The sequence below is a fragment of the Orycteropus afer genome, unplaced genomic scaffold, assembly GCF_000298275.1.
Source record: "Orycteropus afer afer isolate SDZICR_OR568_19922 unplaced genomic scaffold, OryAfe1.0 scaffold00134, whole genome shotgun sequence".
Classification (NCBI taxonomy): domain Eukaryota; kingdom Metazoa; phylum Chordata; class Mammalia; order Tubulidentata; family Orycteropodidae; genus Orycteropus; species Orycteropus afer.
The window spans coordinates 5102106-5109127 of record NW_006921721.1 but is presented as its reverse complement, the minus strand read 5'-3'; positions in this window follow the sequence as shown (position 1 = coordinate 5109127).

Sequence of the window (7022 nt, the reverse complement as noted above, 5' to 3'; positions counted from 1 at the left end):
TTTTGGTCAATGACATGAGACAAAGTATATGTGAACTGCTGTATGAAAAGTGAATTTACTCTGTAAATCTTCACCCAAATCCTAATAATAATAATAATAAAATAGAAGTGTTGTCCAGGGAGCTCTGGTAGCATAGTGGCTAAAGGCACTTGACTGCTAACCAGAAGGCTGGTGGTTCAAACCCACTAGCCACTCCTCGGAAGGAAGATGGGGTAATCTACTTCCATAGTGATACTGCCTTGGAAACCCAAGGAGGGGTCGCTATGAGTCGAGTCTGACTTGACGGCACATAACAACAACAACCATGTTGCAGGAGTCCTTGGGTGGTGCAAATGGTTAGTGCACTTGGCTGTAACCAAAAGGTTGGAGGTTTGAGTCTATGCAGGGACACCTTAGAAGAAAGGCTGGTAATCGCCTTCTGAAACGTCAGCCACTGAAAACCCAGTGATGCAGGGTTCTACTCTAACACTCCTATTTTTTGTTGTTGTTATGTGCCGTTGAGTCAGAGCCAACTCATAGCCATCAGAGAACAATCTTTTTCACATTATAAAAGGATCCCTCTGGCTGCTGGATAAAGAATGCCTGGGGGGGTGTCTAAGAAAGAACTGTTGTTGTTGTTGTTGTTGTTATGTGCATTGAGTCAGACCGGACTCAGTGACCCCTCCTTGGGTTTCAGAGGCAGTATCACTACAGAAGTAGATTGCCCAACCTTCCTTCCGAGGAGCGGCTGGTGGCTTTGAACCTCCAGCCTTCTGGTTAGCAGTCAAGTGCCTTAGGCACTATGCTTCCTGAGCTCCTCCTGAGGCTGTCATAAACGAGAATCAACTAATGGCAATTGGACCTTGTTGCAATTTTTATTGAAAAAAACATAATGTGATCCGGAGCCTCTGCTTTCTTATCTGTAATAATAGCTCCTACTTCACACGGTGGTTGTGAGGTTACAATGAGATGGTCTGAGGGAAGCAATTGGAACAGTGCCCGGCTCATCCTGAGCCTCAGCAAATGTTAGCTGTTGTTGTGAATGATGATGACTGTATTCGGAAGAAAGAAAAACAAAAAAATCACATTTTCCCACCCCGTGCCATGAAAGCTGTCTTGGAGTGGGCAGTAGCCAGACCAGAGGAGGCACCTATTGCTCTTGGTGGGCTGCCTCTAGGAATGAATGGACTGTGGGGTTTGCTTATAAAGGAATAGCTTTGTCCAGGTGCTGTGCTCCAGGTGGGACTCTGGCTCTTGTTTCCTTGTGGCCTTGTCATGCCCTGTGTTAAAGGAAGGATATTCCAAGAGGTAAAGGCAACAGGGGTGAATACTATTACATACACAACCCTGCACAATACTATTACATACACAACATTAATAACAATAATCTATGAGTGGATACGTAGACACTCAAGGTGATCAGGAGTGGGAAGGTGAATGGGACTACACCCACAAATATGTATATAGGCTTGACAGGATATTTCTACATATGTATCTATATATGCTGCAAATATATCCATGAATATAGTAGAGCATAAAGGAGACAAAGTTATGAAAACTTCTCAGCATAATTAAACACCTTAAGGGACTGAGTGGCTGGTCATGAGGGCTCAGAACCATAGTCTGTGGGACACTAAGATCAGTGGCATAATAGCCCACAAAGACAATATTCTACATCCTACTTTGGTGAGTAGGAACTGGGGTCTTAAAAGCTTGTGAGTGAACATCTAAGGTGCAACTATTGGTCTCTCCCTGTCTGGAGCAAAGAGGAGTGAAGAAAATCAAAGACATAAGGAAACAATTAGTCCAAAGGACTAATGGACCACACAAACTCCAGTCTCCATGACCCTGAGACCAGAAGAACTAGATGGTGCCTGTCTACCACTGCTGACTGCTCTGAAAGAGATCACAAGAGGAGGTCCTGGATAGAGTGGGAGAGAAATGTGAAATAAAACTCAAAATCATAAATAAATAAATAAAGGTCTGGTCTAATAGAGAGGGTGGGACCCTGAGACTATAATCCTTACATACCCTTCGAGCATGGAACTGAACCCACTCTTGTGGTTCAACTTTCAGCCAAACAATAGGCCTCTAAGGTGATCGATAGTGCCAGGGAGGTATGCACCCATTAGAACAATCAACCATAGGCAATCAAAAGGGCAGCATTTGCCCAGGGATGAAGCTCAGAAGGCAGGAAGGAACAAGAAAGAAGGGTGAAGGGAAATGATAGATGTAGGGAGGGAGTGGGAAGAGTGCTGTTAGTGTGGGAACTGCAATCACTGTTACGAAAGTAAATGTGTATGAATTGGTGGATGGACATCAACTTGCTCTGTGAACTTCCACTCAGATCACAATAAAAAAGAAAGAAGCCTGTCCCAACAGGAGGCCACGTGTTGTAGGAGAGGCTGAAAGCACCAGTTTTGAGTTGTATCACCCTGAGTTCAAAACCCAGTTCTACCACTTGAGAAAGTCGCTCTGCTTTTCTGGGCTTCTGAGCCAATGTCAAATAAGTTATCAACTACTTCCTGGCTGTGACGATTAAGTGGAATCATGTATATAAGTGCCTAGCACAGTGCTTGGCACATGGTCAGTTGTTATCCTGAGAATGGCACTAATGTGGATTCTGACAGGCTCCATGTATATGGAAGATGCTCAGGAAAGTCCTAGGATTGTCCTGAGATGGGGTGCAGGCTCTTGGAACATTTGTGCTTGAAAGGCGCTCTGGTGGCACAGTGATTAAAGCATCTGGCTACTAACCAAAAGGTTAGCAGTTCAAACCCACCAGCTGTTCCACAGGGGAAAGATGGAATAGTCTGCTTCCATAAAGAGTTACAGCCTTAGAAATCCTATAGGGCAGTTCTACCCTGTCCTAAAAGGTTGCTATGAGTCAGAATCGACTCGATGGCAGTGGTTTGGTTTTGGAATTGAGAAAATGAGTGTGAAAAATGCTAGTGAACAAGAGCTGTGAACAAAGTAAAGGGATTTCTTTTTAATGGTCATTTCAGTGTGGGTTTAGCAGGCTGGCATGTGTCTGATTCAACCCACCTGCATTATATTCAAGAATTTGGTTATTTTTACCAATTTTTTTTTTTAATGTCTTTCCCTTTTCTCCAAGATAGAATTACATCACTTTCAGGTATGATTTCCCAAAGAATGTGTGAACTTCTGATTAAAATAGAACAACAGTCTTACTCTGCTATTTCTGATTACTCAGCTTTAGGGGGCTAAATATAAACCCCAGCGCAGTGGTGTGGCATTTCCATCACAGAAGTGGAGTAGGCAATGACATCATGTAAATTTAGTCACAGAGTAACCTGCTTTTAATAGTGCACTGGGGGTGAGTGGGGGCACGGAGGTCAAGGGCAGGGGGAGGGTTCATTTTTTGGAGGAATATAGGTGTTTCATAATCTTATGATTTCTCTTTCCTGTTTTAACAGTCGATTAAGACTAAAATCCACATAGTTCTGAATCCAGCTAAATTTTTAAATACTTGTCCTCTGGGATTTTAATAGTGCATGCTATCAATCTCTGACTTAGATACACTTATGCTCTGGTGGCGTAGTACCTAAGACACTTGACTGCTAACCAACAGGTTGGCAGTTCAAACCCACCAGCCACTTCTTGGAAGGAAGGTTGGGCAATCTACTTCTGCAGTGATACTGTGAGTCAATCTGAAGCCAGAGTTCTAGTAGCCTCCAGGAAAATCTTTAACCAGAAACCTTTTAGTGTCAGCAATACTAACAGGACTTTTGGAATTCTAAACACTCCTTAGGGTCTTTATCTGCCCTCCAGTCTCAGCAGGTATCAAGGAACTTCCTCTGAACTCAGCACGCATCACAAAAGCCATCCAGATTCAGCACGTATCGGAGATTTGCTCGGCTCCTGAAAGTCTTCCACATACCTGAGCCTTGCATCCTCCCTAGATAGTATTTTCCTAAATGGACTTTGAAGCCGGGGGGTTTCTTTACGTTCCCCAACATCTTAGATCACTGCCCTAAATTCCTTAGCAACAACCAATCATCTGTATCCTCTCGCCCTGGTGCTGCTCCACCCCATAATTTTCCATAAATTTGTGAAAATACCAGGGCACGGGGTCTTTTGCTCAAGCCACTGATCTGGTAAGGGCAAAGACCCTAACTTAAGTTAGCTAATAAACTTTCCTATTGCTTTTGCATTGTTGTGTGTTGGCATATTCCTCGCCGAGCAACTCCTTCATAACCTGGGCACAACAATACTATCTTGGAAACCCAAGGAGGGGTCGTTATGAGTCAGAGATGACTTGACGGCACATAACAACATAACAACAACAACACAGGTCTAGTGTGGTTGTCTGTGAGTATGACATCTACTGAAGCACCTCAGAATGTGGGCTGTGTTTGTAACTTGAAGAGCCACCCATCTCTGGGTCATGTGTTAATGCTACGTGTGTTTTCGCTGTCAGTTATCTTCACTTATTTCCAGTTTTAGGACACATGATGCATATGACTCCATTGCTCCTTCCTTTCTTGTGAAGCAAGCCCCTAGCCCTCTGCCTGCCCTGTATGCCCCATCCATGTGCACATACAGACAGCACCTATGAAGACCTCTTGTTTCATTTTGCCTCTTTTCCTCACTCCTCTCTTCCTCCTGAGCCTATAAATGTATTGTTGGTAGCTGTCCATCCAGTTGGCCCCCAGGTCATGGTGATTGCATGCACAACAGAGCAAATGCTGCCTGGTCCTGTGCCAGCCCCACAGTCAGCAAAAAATTTAGCTTATCATTAATCCTTCAGTTCTTCCACCTTTTCAATGGATTACTTTTTTTCTCTCACGTCCTTACAGAGAGAAGCAGTATGGTAGGAGCAGGGAACTATCTCTGTTACTGATGAAGCCATGGCTCCCTGGTGACTGGGGAAGTTAGAAGTTGCTAGACCAGGGACTGTGGCTTTGGTGAATTGTAGTTAGTGGCTGGGTCAGCAAAAGTACAGCAAAGCCATAGCGAAGAATTTATACCCAGAAGGGACTCTTTTAATCAGGAGGACACTTAAATGTGTCTTAAGTGGTGTGCTCAGCCCTGTGGGGGGAGTTGAAGGGGGTAAGGCAAAGCCCCTGCCCTCAAGGTATGTGAAGGACTGATAAGACACACACCATCGCACAACTGACAGGCATAATGTGGTCTGCATCTTAACAGAAGGTTATCTGGGAAGGAAATACGGTGTGAGTGTTGGGCATTGAGTGGGGATTGTGAGTTTATGGAAGAATACAAGAGGGAGAACATGGGAGATGGGCATCTGGGGGGAAAGCCAAGTGGTCAGCTGTGTTGTCCAGGGTTGTGTCAGGAGGCAGAACAGGCCTGGGCTACAATGAGGGTGGCCCTCAGAGAGACAAGCTTAGAAGTCTACCTGGAGACATTTGTTAACTGGAACTTAAGAAATGGAGGAGAAGAACAGGCAGATGACCACTCCGTGGCATGGTGCAACGGGGGAAACATGGAAAGGCTATGAGTTGCCAAGGAAGGTTCTGGTCCACACCTCTATGTATCCCTTGATAGCAAGCTGGCAGAGTCCCTGGGTAGTGCAAAAAGTTAACACACTAGGGGGCTAACAGAAAGGGTGGTTCAGGTCTACCTGGAGGCACCTCAGAAGAAAGGTCTGGAGATCTACTTCAGGCCCCTGAGAATCCTATGGAGCAGTTCTCCTCTGCAGCACATGGAGTTGCCATGAGTAGGAGTTGATTCAATGGCAACTATTTATAGCTAACTGGACTTAGGGGAGATTTGAGATACATATGTATTCATATGATATACATAGAAGGAACTCTGGTGGCATAGGGCTTAAGGCATTTGATTGCTAATCAGAAGGTTGATGGTTCAAACCCACCAGCCACTCTGCAAAAGGAAGATGGGGCAATCTACTTCCGTAAAGATTTACCACCTCGGAAACCCAATGAGGGTCGCTATGAGTCAGAATCGACTGGATGGCAGTGAGTTTGGTTCGGTTTTTTTGATATACACATGATACAATTCCATCCTCTCTCAGAATATTCTGAATACAGTGTTGCTATTGTTCAACTATCTAGATTATCAAAAGGAAAGAAAAATGCTAATTCTGTTGTTGGAACTAGTGTTGTTTCTTTCAAATTTGGAAGTAAAACTGTAGGTTTTACTTTGTAGGTAAAACTATTGTTAATACACAGGGCAGTTAAGATGAGAGATTATCAGAAACCTGAGTCAACCAATGAAGTGTGAAATGTTTGTGATGTCCTCAGTGGGAGCCTAGAGAAATTTAAAGAAGCAGAAAAGAGAATCCTGACTGCTTTATGTAAGTGACCTAGATGGAGGCAATGACATTTTGGGAAAAACAAGTGTGTGCTAAACTGTGGCACATTGCTAATAACAAGAGGTCTTCCCAAGGAAATAGGAATTGAAGGGTCTGGAAGAAAGTGTAGGATTTGGAAAGTCAGAGAAGATAGGAAGGCAAGGAGAGTGGAATGAGCTGGGTAGTCCAGGCCAAACAGGACTGGTGGAGGCCTGAGTGGAAGGGTGAGGGAGCTATATTGTCAATTTTGGTAAGAGTCTGATTGGTAGTTTCCTTGAAATGACAAACATTTGACAGATTCTGCTGCCCATGACCAATGCTAAGTACCGCATCAGTACCAGACCAGCATTTCCTCAAGTATGTCCTGAGGAGTGCTAGGACCAGGAGCTGGTCTACAAGGAACATTCTGAGGCCAAGGGAGCATGAGATGCACTGACTGTCCCTCTCTTGGCAGTTCCTGTTATATTAAAGTTTCTGAGAAGTCCTGTAGAATAGAGACCCTCATATTCTAAACAAATTGACAAGAGCACAGAACCTCTCCTTCCATAATGCTATACCATCAAATACAACAGAGACTTGGTAGCCCAGGTCTCCCAGGAACACTTCTCAGAGAGAGTGAGAGCTGAGTTAGGTCCAAGTATAGGAGGGATTCACTCAGGAGAGCAGAGGGTGTTTGGTCCAGGTAGTATGAAAGGGTTTATGTGAGGTGGGGAGAGGTGGAGGTTGTTGGGGAGCAGCAGATAGGCAT